A 15,405-nucleotide genomic window follows, 5' to 3' on the forward strand; every position below is an offset into this window, starting at 1 on the left:
TGTTTGATCAATTCTGTGGTTTAATATAGCATCAATGTATGTGCCAATGACTCTGTAGTCACATCTTCAGGAAGAATATCTCCAAAAGTTCATTATCCACTGCCCACTCAATAACTGTGTTTGCTTGTTCAGCCTGAATCTTTCCCTTAAACTCCAGATTGAGGTATCCAAGTGCTCAATCAACTTCTCTACATGGATATCTAAGATCTCAAATCCAACACGTCAAAACTTAACTCTTCATCTCTCTCCAACTTCCTCCAGAGGATGTAAGTTCCCTTCTTCAGTTTCTCCACCACAGACCTTAAAGTTATGCTTGAGGAAGACTCTCTTTCTCTCACACCCACAATCTCTCAGGTTACCTTGTTGACCTCCCTTCAAAATACCTCCAGGTGTTTCACATCTGGATATGACAGATGAGTTCGTTTTGGATAGTCACAAATTTTGTATAGAGAATTTCTTGTGAGTAGAAAACTCAGGAAAAATATCTTTAAGAAAAACATCCGTTTGAAGGGAACTGAGTGCCACCACGGTAGCAGCGATGTGTGAAACCACAGTTCCTTAGAGAAGGCCAGTAAGGGCAGGAGAGCCAAGGATTTGGTCTGACTTTTCTACTTGAAGCATCAGCTGATTAAATGAAAGGAGGCTGAGTGCCTAAGAAGCTGAGAAGAGCTTCTTTGAGTCCCACAGGGCTGGGCGGGTGAGGGATGCTCAAGCTGTCATAGAGGATGTGTTCCAGTAGACATGAGGCATCAAGGTAGGACCCAGGAAGGGCTGTGACCGAGAATGAGAGCAGACCAGAAGTAGACTAGCTTATCTCCCTCTAAAAAAGGAAAAAGAAAAAAAGAAAAAGAAGAGGGAGAAAGAAGAAAGAGCCACAACAGAACCATAAACTTGAACTACGAACAAACTGCATGTGGCCTGGACTGGGCGATCTGCACGTGTTCCAGGGAGAAGAGAGGCAAATGGAGGAGGACGCCGCTCTTCCCGAGAAGGGGTTTGCTGTCAAGGCTGAAAAAACTAGGGAGAAAAGGTTGTTGAAGAAGATATGCCTAGCTTTTGGCAACTTCACAGTGCTTGGGAGATAAAACTGAAGTTCAGGACCCTCCAAACTTGAGAGGCCCTCTTAAACACATGTGGCTTCTGATACCCTATTGCTTTTAAAAAAAATGCAAGAATTAGGTGAAAACCAAGAGAAAAACAGACAATGGAACAAACCCACAGTGATTCCCAGATGTTGAGATTTCACACACAGGCCTTGAAATAACTGTGATTAGTATGCTCAGGAAATTTAAGAAAAGATAAAGAATTTGGGCAGAGAACTGGAAACCATAAAAATAAATCAAGGCAGATGAGGGTGAGGTGGATTGGGAGTTTGGGATTAGCAGACAAACAGCTATAAATAGAATGGATAAACAACAAGGTCCTACTAGATAGCACAGAAAACTATATTCAATATCCTGGGATAAACCATAGCTATAGCTCTTCCAGTAGTCATTTGTGGATGTGAGAGTTGGACCATAAGTAGAAGGCTGAGCACTGAAGAATTGCTGCTTTCAAATTGTGGTGCTGGAGAAGACTCTTGAAAGTCCATTGGACAGAGAGGAGATCAAACCAGTCAATCTTAAAGGAAATCAACCCTGAATATTCATTGGAAGAACTGGTGCTGAAGCTCCAATACTTTGGCCACCTGATATGAAGAGCTTACTCTTGGAAAAGACTCTGATGCTGGGAAAGATTGAGGGTAAGATGAGAAGAGGGAGGGAGAGGATGAGATGGTTAAATAGCATCACTGGCTCAATGGACATGAACTTGAGCATTCTCTGGGAGATAGTTAAGGGCAAGGAAGCCTGGCGTGCTGCAGTCCAAGGACTCATAAAGAGTTGGACGTGACTTAGCAACTGAACAATAACAGCAAAGCATAATGGACAAGAATATGAAAAATAATACATATGTGTATAACTGAACCACTTTTCTGCATAGTAGAAATTAACACAACATTGTAAATCAACTATACCTCAAAAAATAAATTAAAAAATAATAATGCTACATGAAAAGAACAAAGAAGAAAAAGTGGAAGAATGTTCTTCCCCCTCAGAGTCAGAGTTATATGCATATACAATGGTGTCACTATAAAAAAAAAAAAAGAAGAAAAAATAAATCAAAAGGCAATTCTAGAACTGAAAAATAAACATCCTCAAATTAAGCACTTAGACAAATGTAATGGTGAGTGGTAAAATGTTTAAAGCGGTACTTTACAAACAAGAATATCCAAGTTAGCCTATTAAATGGGAGAAGATGTTCAAACTCACTAATCATCAAGGGAGTGAACATTATAGTTACAAGAAGTACCAGGACAGACCCACAAGAACAGTGAAAATTAAAAAACCTGACAACACCAACTGGGGAGAAATTAACTCTCTAACCCTGATGATGGGAGAAAAAAATAGTACAGCCTCTTTGGAAAAGTATTCTATAAAATCTACTGAAAGTGAAAAGTGTTAGTTGCCCAGTCGTGTCTGACAATTTGAGACTGCATGGATTGTAGCCCACCAGGCTCCTCTGTTGATGGGATTCTCTAGGCAAGAGTATTGGAGTGGGTTACCATTCCCTTCTCCAGGGACTCTTCCTGACCCAGGGATCGAACCCAGGTCTCTGACACTGCAGGTAGATTCTTTACCATCTGAACTAGCAGGGAAGCCCAGTATCTACTGAAGTTACTATTAATATGTGCATATGACCCAGATAATAGGCTAACTTGGATATTCTTGTTTGTAAAGTACCTCTTTAAACATTTTCCCACTTTCCATTACATCTAAGTGCTTAATTTATGAATGTTTATTTTTCAGTTCTAAAATTGTCTTTTGATTTATTTTTTCTTTTTTTAATGGTGACACCACTGTATTTGCAGTGATGCTTAGGAAGCATCACTATGAGCAAAGCTAGTGGAGGTGATGAAATTCCAGTTGAGCTATTTCAAAGCCTAAAAGATGATGCTGTGAAAGTGATGCACTCAATATGCCCACATGTTTGGAAAACTCAGTAGTGGCCGCAGGACTGGAAAAGGTCAGTTTTCATTCCAATCCCAAAGAAAGGCAATGCCAAAGAATGGTCAATCTACCACGCAATTGCACTCATCTCACACCCTAGCAAAATAATGCTCAAAATTCTCCAAGCCAGGCTTCAACAGTACGTGAACCGTGAAATTCCAGATGTTTAAGCTGGATTTAGAAAAGGCAGAGGAACCAGAGATTAAACTGCCAACATCCATTGGGTCATCCAAAAAGCAAGAGAGTTCCAGAAAAACATCTACTTCTGCTTTATTGACTACAACAAAGCCTTTGACTATGTGGATCACAATAAACTGTGGAAAGTTCTGAAAGAGATGGGAATACCAGACCACCTTACCTGCCTCCTGAGAGATTTGAATGCAGATCAAGAAGCAACAGTTAGAACTGGACACAGAAACAATAGACTGGTTCCAAATAGGGAAAGAAGTACATCAAGGCTGTATATTGTCACCCTGCTTATTTAACTTATATGCAGAGTACATCATGTGAAATTCTAGTCTAGATGAAGCACAAGCTGGAATCAAGATTGCTGGGAGAAATATTAATTATCTCAAATATGCAGATGACACCACCCTTGTGTCAGAAAGTGAAGAACTAAAGAGCCTCTTGATGAAAGTGAAAGAGGAGATGAAAAGGTTGGCTTAAAACTCAACATTCAGAAAACTAAGATCATGGCATCCAGTCCCATCATTTCATGGCAAATAGATGGGGAAACAATGGACACAGTGAGAGACTTTATTTGGTTGTGGGGGGGGGGCTCCAAAATCACTGCAGATGGTGACTGCAACCATGAAATTAAAAGACACTTGCTCCTTGGAAGAAAATCTATGACCAATCTAGACAGCATATTAAAAAGCAGAGACATTACTTTGCCAACAAATGTCCCTATAGTCAAAGCTATGGTTTTTTTCAATAGTCATGTATGAATGTGAGAGTTGCACTATAAAGAAAGCTGAGCGCAGAAGAATTGATGCTTTTGAACTGTGAAGTTGGAGAAGACTCTTTCAAGTTCCTTGGACTGCAATGAGATCCAGCCAGTCAATCCTAAAGGAAATCAGTCCTGAATATTCATTGGAAGGACTGATGCTGAAGCTGAAACTCCAATACTTCTGCCACCTGATGCAAAGAACTGCCTCATTTGAAAAGATCCTGATGCTGGGAAAGGTTGAAGGCAGGAGGAGAAGGGGACAACAGAGGATGAGACGGCTGGATGACATCACCAACTCGATGGACATGAGTTTGAGCAAGCTCCGGGAGTTGCTGATGGACAGGGAAGCCTGGTGTGCCATAGTCCATGGTGTCACAAAAAGCTGGACACGACTGAGTGACTAAACTGAACTGAACTGATGACCCAGAAACTCCACTATTAAGTGTACACACAAAAATTCACACATGAAGTATTTTAATGGGCTTCCCTGGTGGCCTAAAGGGTAAAGAATCTGCCTAAGACCTGGGTTCAATCCCCGTGTCAGAAAGATCCCCTGGAGAAAGGAGTGGATACCCACGCCAGTATTCTTGCCTGGAAAATCCAATAGACAGAGAAGTCTGGTGGGCTAGAGTCCATGGAACTGCAAAGAGTCAGACATGACTCAGTGACTAACACACATACTACAGAATGTTTTAACAGCATTATTCATATGAGCTAAAAAGGGGAATCCGCCCAAATGACCATCCCAGGTGGAAGGCACATGTGTCCTGGTGTAGTGGAACAGTGCAGTTCTATACAGCAGTCAAAAGGCAACACTTGCGATGCTTAACACCTGGGTGGACCTTTCCTGATGTTGAACCAAAGGAGCTAACCAGAGGTGCCTCCATAGTGTATGAGTCCACTGTACACATTCAAAACCTCCTCTTTGGCTTTAGACCCTGAGTATGGCTTCCCCTTGGAAAGTGGGTGTGAGGTTGGTTTTGAGGGGAGTGGTAGGGGGACCCTCCAGACCCAGAGGTGGGGGTCGTTCCATGGACACATTCTGTTTGTAATCATGCATTGAGCTGCTTACTGTGGCTTGTGATGTGGGAATTCTGTATGAATGAACATGTAAGTACACAACATTTATGGGTCTAGAGTACATCCACCTCTCAGCGACCCTATCATTGCTCTATGTCAGCCCTGTCATCTCCAAGGCTTTCCGTGATAGCCTCTCTACTTCTCACCTTGCCTCCTGCTATATCAGTCACAGCAGTGAAGCCAGAGTGATCCTTCAAAACATAAATCTCATATGAATGGGGTCCTTCCTGCCTTTCTGATCCCATTTCCCATCTCTCTGACCTTCATCAACTTCATTCTTGTTTCAGGGCTTGGGCTTTGGCACTTTCTGTCCCCTTTATGTGGAATGTCTTTTATACCCTGACTGTCCCTGGCTTGTGTCTCTGTCACTGAACCTTCAACTTAATCTTCCCGGAGCCCTGCCTTGACCGCGCCCCTCACCCCACCCCATCTGAAGTAACCAGCCGTCCCTCTCAGCCATTCAAATTCTACTTTTCTCATTCTTCCTTTCACATTTCTCCCTGAGATGAAGCTGACACTGTCTTGTTCCTGCATGATCCTGAATACCTCGAATAGTGTTTTGCATATATATGAACATAATAATTAGGTGTGAAATGAATACAGCAAGTTTGGAAACTGCTGCCCACTATTTATCTGTCTTGGAGAGCCCCAATTTGCATTACATATTAATATTGCTGAGGAGTCCTAGTGTAAAAAAAGAAACGTACTTAACTTCGTACTTCCCAGCCCGTTTTGAATACAAGACACCGTTTTTGCATTACACCCTATTAACGCCCACGGTAGGAAATGCTACCTCTGGGTGTTTGCAGCCATTCTTCCTAAGAGCTACCTCATGGCAAACACTGAGCTAAGCATTGTGCACACATTATCTCTGTCTCCATGACAACCTGAGAAGCTGGGCATCACTACGCCAGTTTTTAATATAAGGAAACTGGGTAGGCCAGGAAGAAGTGGTTCCCCATTGATATGGATAACACGTGATGAAGCTGTAATAGGAACTGCACATCTGCCTCAGTCAAGCCCTGCTCTTGGTCTCTGAGCTGAGTGAACCCAGTGGAAAAGCCCACCCAGTGCAGAGCCTGAATCCCCACCTCAGGCTCCACCTGCCTGGGAGTGGAGGGGATGGGTGGACAGGGCTTCCTAGAGGTGACAAAAATCCATGCAAATTCATGGCCATGGGACAATTTCCCATCAAATTTTCACAGCCTCAAATTGCATTTTATGAAACTCTTGGCCAAACAGACAGGAAGAGATGGCAAGACGACAAATTCTCCATCTATCCAAAGGAATAATTTACTAAACTGGCAGGGTCACTGTAGGAGTCTGTTTCATGCCACTCATGAGGGGGCCACCAGAACATTCTCTCACTTGGGCTTCAGTCCTTGCATGGCACCAGCTCTCACTCAGCCTCTCTTGCACCCCAGGGTTTGCTCAAAAGTGGGAGGCAAATGCCTGTCATTCCCAAGTACCATTCCCCTGGGGAAACTCTCCCAGGGCACAAATGAGATGTCTCACCTGACACACGAATTCACTAATGGTGAAGGTTGTCCCTTTCCTTCTCTATCCAAGCCTGTTCACGTATAAAGTAAAAGAGATGAATGAGTAAGCTTACCATCTTACAGGTCCTCTTGAGTCTGAGAGGGTAGACAGGAAGCAGAAATGTCAAAATCCTTCAAGAGGCACAACGAAAATCACAGATGTCCTAACACAGAGTCTCAGAGTTCAAGTTCCCTGACCCAGAAGAACTGAGAGGAAGGCCCCTCTCGGTCAAGGTCACCAGCATTGTTGACACTGGGGAGCAGATAACATTTTGCTGTGTGTGTTGGGGGGGGGGGTTGTGCAGGAAGGGAGAGGTGCGGCGGTGGCCAGTAGCACCAACCCACCTCTCCCAATTTACAACAGCCAGAAATATCTCCAGGTATAGCCAGATATCTTCTGGAAAACAAAATTGCTCCTGCTTGAGATCCATTGATCTAAAATGAGTCAAAATTCTGAACTATAGAATGTCTTTAAAGAAAATGGAGATAAATTAGTCAAATAATGTATCGACTCACCAAAACTAAGTATTTTCCCTTGGGTCTTTATTTTGATTAAAATATTCATTTCTTCAATCGGCAAATAACTTTAAGTCTGAAGCATTGTGCTGATCCCAGCCTACTCAGGTTCCTGCCTCCCAGTCTAGTAGAAAACAAGATAGATGTGTCATGGGCAAATCAATTATAGATAAAATAAATGGTGTGTCCCCTCAGTTCCTGCAAACAGGCAGCCAACTAGAGGCAGTTAGACCTCCCTTCTGCAGGCTTGTTCGCATTATAAATTTGTCTAAACTTTCCATCACCACAGCTCCTTTCTAACTAAATTATCATAAATTTCAATTGTTGTTTTTCACTAAATCTTATTCTACTCTTTTACAATCCCATGAACTGTAGCCCACCAGGCTCCTCTGTCCATGGGATTTCCTAGGCAAGAATACTGGAGTGGATTGCCATTTCCTTCTTCAGGGGATCTTCCCAGCCCAGGGATTGAAACTGAGTCTCCTGCGTTGTCAGGCAGGTTTTATTTTTTACCACTGAGGCACTACTGCTGCTAAGTCACTTCAGTCGTGTCCGACTCTGTGCGACCCATAGACGGCAGCCCACCAGGCTCCCCCGTCCCTAGGATTCTCCAGGCAAGAACACTGGAGTGGGTTGCCATTTCCTTCTCCAATGCATGAAAGTGAAAAGTGAAAGTGAAGTCGCTCAGTCGTGTCTGACTCTTAGTGACCCCATGGACTGCAGCCTACCAGGCTCCTGCGTCCATGGGATTTTCCAGGCAAGAGTACTGGAGTGGGGTGCCATTGCCTTTTCCAACTGAGGCACTGGGGAAGCCCAAATTTCATAGTAGTGACATACATACGAAGAAGTCTTTCACTTGGTTTTTGTTTTCTAGCAAAACAAGCTAAGACTTGCCTCTGAGGAGATGGGAGCTCAGCTCACGTCCAGTGTGGCCTCAGAGGGTTCTCTCCCCTCCTGGCAGATGCAGACAGGCAGGAGAAAGCAGCCCAGCCCTCCAGTCCCCTAAAGTCTACAATAAAATGGTTGAGAGACTTCGACGTTTCTGCCTTTCCTGCAATCTCTTCTCAAGGTGGGATGTCCTACTCTGGAAAATGAATTTCAAAAGGATTTCAACAACTTGTCTGCTAGGATAGGGCCTGTAAGGGAAAGAGGGCAGCTGTTTTTCTGATAAAATCTGTCTCAGAAGAAAACGCAGATAATTTAGTTGTTAACACTGAAAGGAAAAGAAAAAGAAAGAACTAAGTCCAATAAATCTGAAAAGCAGTGTCAAATCCCACCTCCAAATGGGAACGGGGTCATGCATCAGAAGGAGGTTTCTCTCCATGTTTCTGGTTCGGAGGTGTCAGCCCTTGACAGAATGCATCTCTGAGGCAACCCTGTCAACAGTCACTCCCTGAGCTGACTGTGATTATCGCAGGGACCACCTCCCTGCCCCCATTCAAACTTTTCCCAGCGCCGGGTCAGATCTAAAAGCATCAAACAACAACACAAACAAAAATCGATGTTGTTGGTCAAACGTGAAAAGTGGCCAATGTGCCAGGATGTTTTCTTCTTGTACTTTTTGTCACTTCTTAGGAAACATCCTTATGATGCCCTTCACTGGAGACACTTGGCATCCAGACATGAAAGTTTAGAAAAGGTGGAAAGAGAATATTCTGGAATTCTTGCCTGCCCACCTTTGAAAGTGAGTCTCCTCTTATGGAAGGCACCATGGATCTTCATCATCTCCTGCCAACCTGGAGGCAAAACAGAATTTCACAAGATCAAGTCCCCACAGAAAAGGGGGAAGGAAGGGAAAAAGGAAAATGCCACCATCCTATAGATTTTCCCATTGTCAGGTATCAGGTAGTGATGGGGCCGGAGGTCCTCAAATCTCCATGAGGTGATGGGGATGAGAGAATGTTCTCTACCACAGTCCTCCCACCCTGAATCCTGAAATGGCCAGACACGGAAGACCACCTTCTCCATCACTCGCATGAGAATTGCCGGAGGATGAGGGCAATTATTATAGCCCAAAGCAACTCGTGCTGACAGCCGGGAGGGAGCCAGAAAGGAGGATGGAAAATGTCCTCAGATTCTCTCCTTTCCTGAAAGGCCCTGCCGGTGTCCTCCAAACTCACCTGTAACCTCCTTCCTGTGCTGACATATTTTCTTTGTCCTTTTCACTTGTCCACTTAGGGTTCCTTTGGAGCATAGACTGGACATGCGCAAAGGGTGTAAAAAACCAATGCTTTGAATGCACCAAAGTTATTTTCACAATGGAGCATAATAAGCATAACTAACACCTGCCTGCCTGAAAAGCGCCAAGCAGTGTTAAGCGCTCGTTAGATATTATAAATGAATGATACTCAGTTCATCCTATTAGCCACATTTTCCCCCAAACAGAGCCCTGTTGATGGAGCAGAGTCAAGTGGATGATTTAAGATGGTGAAGGAGAACGCATCTCGGCAGAAATTCATAGGAGGGGAAAGGTGAGCATTTACAGGGTTTGAGGTCTGGGTTTGAGGGTATTCACTGCGTAGATCTGATCAGAATGTCCATGATATAATAGTGTAGGACTGGCCGACATGGCCAGGCCAGGGTCTTGGACCAAATTTTTGATGAATTAGTGTGTTTGCCCAATTGAACAATCTATTGTTCAGCGAAACAGATTTTCAGGATGTTGCTGAGACTGGTGATTCTGTGAGTTATGTATTTGCAGCCTTATCTTCCTGGGCAAGAATTTCATGGAACAAATAGAAAAGGGGTGTCAGGGCAAATGCCTGAGTTTGGATGCTGCTAAATAAGCTGCAAGCATCTCACTTCTCAACTATCACAACAAATCTTTTGTGGTAGTGTTACTGAAAGGTAGAGTCCAGCTGCTCGCTGCTCAAAAGCTAATAAACAGGCCAGGCTGGTGGAAAGGAAAGTTTGTTTTATTTCAGATGCCAACAAGTGGGGGAAAGGGTGGACACCTGTCCAAAGGCTGACTCCCCCTCCCTCCCGACAATCAGTGGGCAACAGCTTTGGTAGACAGAGGTACATGCAGAAGCAGCACAGTCAACTCTGACAGTCATCTTGAAATTGGTCACATAGTGGTCTGACCAGCATCATCTTGATTGTTTTAGGTAGCGTTAATCTTCAGCTCCAAGGTCCATTTGTTCCCATTTCTTTGTGGTCAGTTCTCATAATTGTGGCTGCTCATGTCCTTGGTACAGTCTGGTCCTCATGTAGTTAACTTCTCCACCTGGGGTTTCAGTATCTATAAGAGAGCTCTCAGGATATGGCTCAGAATAGTATCTATAGTCCTTGAGAAGGAACTAAAGGTTCTTGACTATGCTTAAGACTACATTATTATTATTTGGTCTCCTTAGACTGTTTTCCTTTGTTTCTGCATCTTCTCACTTCTCTGATTAAACTTATTCTTCAACTAAAGTTTTTCCACAGATAAAAGGCAGGCAGAGAACATGAAGTGGGGGCAAAGACTGCAGGGACTCACACCATTTTAGTAAGAGCTATTGTAGATACTGTGGTGTTGGAGAAGATTTGAGAGTCCTTTGGACAGCAAGGAGATCAAACCAGTCAATCCCAGAGAAAATCAATCCTAAATATACCTTGGAAGGACCGAGGCTGAAGCTCCAATACTTTGGCCACCTGATGTGAAGAGCTGATTCATTAGAAAACACCCTGATGCTGGGAAAGACTGATAGCAAAAGGAGAAAGGGATGACAGAGGATGAGATGGTTGGATGGCATCACTAACTCAATGGACATGAGTTTGATTAAGCTCCAGGAGATGATGAAGGACAGAAAAGCCTGGTGTGCTGAAGTTCATGGGGTTGCAAATAGTCGGATACAACTGAGCAACTGAACAATTGTAGGTACTATGATTATCTCCCACTTCACCACTGAAGAAAATAAAGCACAAAGATGTTAAGTAACTTGTCCAAAGCCACCAGCTCGTGAGTGGCAGTGCTGGGATTTGAACCCAGCCTGCTTGGCTCTAGACCCACACTCTTGTTTGTAATGTTGTTTAATCGTTCAGTTGTGTTCGATTCTTTGTGACCCCAAAGACTGTAGCCCACCAGGCTCTACTGTCCATGGGATTCTCCAGGCAAGAATACTGGAATGGGTTGACATTTACTTCTCCAGGGGAACTTCCTGACCCACAGACTGAACCCACGCCTCCTACATTGGCCAGCATGCTCTTGATCTGTACATTATTCTGCCATTTGCAAAAACAAGGACAAATAAAGGGGAAACAAAAGCCAGAGCACTATGTAGAGAAAGGACAGCTTTCCAGGAAGCCCAAGGTTTAATTAGGAATGACAGGGACATCATTCAGCAAGTGGGGTGACAGGGGCCCTGTTCTTTCTACGCCAGTGCTGGACACCCTGCCTGGGTGGGGGCGTATAGCAGAGAGAGGAGACAGTGATTGCCTCTGTGTGCTTTTATTTCTGGGAGCTGTGGTGAGTCACCTGGAAGTAAAGCCTGAAGATTAAAATATTTGGGGCATTCCAATAAATAAGTAATGCTTTTATTCTAAAACTCCAATTGCCAAGATGGAAAACAACACTATGGCCAGAAAACACGTTCTCTCTGCCCAAGCCCGGCCCTTTGTAATCACTCAGAAAGATTAGAGCCACTTCTTCACTCTCCTCTGCCTTCCGCAACTTCGGAGAAATGAGGTAAATATTCAGGAAACAAACACACTCCAGGTAACACTTTTTGTCCTCTGAATTTCCAGGTCAGAGCACCAGCAACTGGGAAATGCAGGGGTCTAGAGGGCAGTTAGTGGCTGGTAGGAGTCTGGGTAGCCAGGAGTCAGTCTGTTCAGAGAAGAAAGCTTTGATCTGCAAGTAGGAGAGAGCAGCCGGGTGCTTGGGGAGGGGCAGGGGCAACGGGGGACCACTGACATTTCTAGAACCAGGAGGGTGCTCACCCAGGAAGGCTGAGGTGCATGACCTCAGAAAGCCGTGAGGCAAATGAGCTTGAATCTGCTGATGGGCTTGATTTATGTGACGTGCCAAATAGTGTTTCCTGGAGAGGCAGCAAATCCTTGGTGAACAATCAGGGAGATAACATTTTTGCTCAGACCCATCGGGGCAAGAGCTAAGCATTCTGTCTGCACTGCACTCACCCGCATATGGAAGCGAGTTTATAGGAGATCTCCCAGAAGGAGGAATTCGCTGAGCAAGGGGCTTTCTTATCACACGCAACCTCACATGAGAGGAGGTATACCTCTCCCATCTATAAAACTGGTTCTGTTCTATATTCAAAGGCCTTAAACTTGAGAGGAGCAATCTGTTTTTGTTTATGGCCATGGAGGGTGAAAAGGAAGCTGCTGTATTAAATAAGCCAGTGGCCAGGAGGTGAAGGTCGTTACTATAAGGTGCATAACCTTCCCAAACCAAGTCTGCAGCAGCCGACAGCCTGCAGAGAGGACAGAAAAGGCAGCTGGTCACAGAGAGATGGGGGCTTTCTGCAGGCCCAGCCCTGCTGACCCCAAGGCAGGATGCTATACTGGCTTTTGGTGGCATTATGGGCTGAATCATGACAACCCTCTCCCAAAATTCATGCTGAATTCTAACCCTGGCAGCTCAAGATGTGACTACATTTGCAGAGAGGGTCTTTATAAAGATCATTAAGCTGCATGAGGTTATTGAGGGGTGGGTCCTGATCCCATGGGACTGGCGTCTTAAGAAGAAGATCAGGACACAGACCACAGACCCACAAAGGGATGACCACAGGAGGCCACGGGGGGAAGGTGATGTCCACATGCCAAGGAAAGAGTCCTCAGGAGGAGCCAACCCTACTCACCCATTGATCTAGGACCTCAGCCTCCAGGACCACAAGAAAATAAATGCCTGTTGTTTAAGCCACCCAGTCTGTAGGGCTCTGCTCCCGTCATCCCAGGAAACTAATACAGATAGTACACATGTGCACTCACGGCCCACGGCTAAGGCCATCGGAAGGTCACACAGCCGGTTACAAATCCGTTGCTCACAGCATGGACAGTCAAAGTTAATAAAACCTCGTATTATCAAAAATGAATTATTCATTAAGAGATAAAATAAATCCATGAGGCTTTGTATGAAACAGAGTCCACCATGCACACGGCTATCAACTTCGAAAGATGTTAGCAGGTTCTCCCCTCCGTGTCTCAAGGTGCCTATTCTCATCATACCTTCTTCCCTGGGGTCCTCTTCACCCTTCAAGCTGGTTCCGGGCGGGAACCAGAACCACGAGGATGGAATCCTCGCAGGACTATTTTATTTCCCAAGAGGCTGAAGACAGACGGGGAATGCACAGAGAAAAGTAAAGCTCGAGGAAGAAGCGCCCTAATTCCTGCCTCCTTCTCTTCCTAATACATCAACTGCTCAGTCATGTCAGATGATCAAGGCGTTCATGGACAGTTGAGGCATTTTGTTTAGGTTAACTGACTCTCCCAAACTGTGCTCCCACCTGAAAACTGCTATTTTGGGTGAGTCAGAACATTCAACTGGTTTTGCATTTTCTCTTTAGAAACTGATCACAGCACTCCACTCCCTGTCCACTTTCCAGCTCCTGCAACCTGCAGAATCCACTCTTACCCCGTCTTTCTGTCCAGAGCCTTCCCACTCCTGGATGGCTGTGGTGGGCAGGGAAGGGCGGGTATCATGGAGGACGGAAGGCTGGAGAGGTTAGAAGAAACTCTCCTTTCTTGGGCAGAGAAAGCTTTAATTGGTTCCTGGCAGCTTATGAAGGGGGTGCTAATTCACCCTAGAGGTGCCAGCTTCCGAAACTCTAACCGATAAGAGAGAGCAACTGGCCACAACCCCAATTACCCAAGAATAATAAGACTCAGCAGATACCTTCAAGGTGTGGGTGATATTTGTACCTTCTCAGCACTTTCCTCCAAAAAAGCCAGCTATTTATATCCATCACCGCCATTCCAGACTTGATGAAAACCAAATGTGGTTGTTCTCTTTAATAGGGGTCTCATGTCACCATTTTATTTTTATGAATATGACTGCTAAATCTTGAGAGAAGGAAAGTTTGCTCAAGCAGTCACTGAAGGAGATGGGGTGATGGGGAGACGCCCACCTTGGCGTGACTTTGTCAACACCTTCCATTTGCTTTGGGCACCAGAGAGACCAGGGGGCAGGGCATCATCCAGTGATCATAAGCAGTGGCCCCTTGGGTTTCTGCACAGTTCACATCCTCTTGGAGCCCTCATCACTAGCCTGCTGCTTTCTTGCCTGTCTCCTCCTCCTGGTCCAGGAACGCCTAGAATTGGGTGTTTAATTGTTGTTATTCAGTCACTAAGTCATGTAGCATGCCAGACTCCTCTGTCCTTCACTGTCTCCCAGATTTGCTCAAGTTCCTATTCACTGAGTCGATGATGCCACCCAACCATCTCATCCTCTGCCATCCACTTCTCCTTTTGCCTTCAATCTTTCCCAGCATCAGGGTCTCTTCCAATGACCACCTGTTATCAAAGGCATTTTGCAGAGTCCCAATCTCTTGGAGCCCAGCTTTGGCTCTCTGGACTGACCCTGACACCCGGTACTGGCAGATTTTGGGGTAGATCAACTTGTCACCTGTCCTGGTAACATGTCTGCAAGTGCACACAGAAATCTTGGAACTTCAGCACCAACCCTCTCACTGCAGACATGAAAATGACTAGGGGGAGGGGCTTAGATACATAAGGGGCCCATATCAAATAGCCAAGTTAGAAGCTCTAGGGGGAGGACAAGAGCTGGCTTTCATGAAGGTTTCCCATGAGTTTCTAATGTGCATCCAGGGCTGAGAATGGCCACCTTAATCTAAAATCTAGGAGGACAGATTTTCCCATAATTGCCAGCTAAGGAGGAAAAATGAGGGACATCCTGTCTCAGGACCCTGGTGCCAGTGAGAACCTCAGTTTTAAGACATCTGGAAAGGATGAGGGTGAAAAGAGAAGGAACGGGTGTTTATTGACTGCGTAACTGTGTCAGGCACTCAGAAAGATTCTTTCCCTCTGTTATTATTATTTTTGTGTGTGTGGTGTGCATGTGTATGCTAAGTCATTTCAGTTGTGTCTGACTCTTTGTGGCCCCATGGACTGGAGCCCACCAGGCTCCTCTGTCCATAGGATTTTCCAGGCAAGAATACTGGAGTGGCCTTTCCCTTCTCCAGGGGATCTTCCTGACCCAGGGCTTTGCAGTGGTACTTGGGGTAAATAGAATTTTCTCAATGTAGAAGAGGATTAAAGATGGTCGCAAGGATTTTCTACCATCCTCCAGTGGAGAGATGGTGTCCTCGCTCCTCCACTT

This window comes from Bos indicus, chromosome 16, assembly GCF_029378745.1.
Source record: "Bos indicus isolate NIAB-ARS_2022 breed Sahiwal x Tharparkar chromosome 16, NIAB-ARS_B.indTharparkar_mat_pri_1.0, whole genome shotgun sequence".
Taxonomy (NCBI): domain Eukaryota; kingdom Metazoa; phylum Chordata; class Mammalia; order Artiodactyla; family Bovidae; genus Bos; species Bos indicus.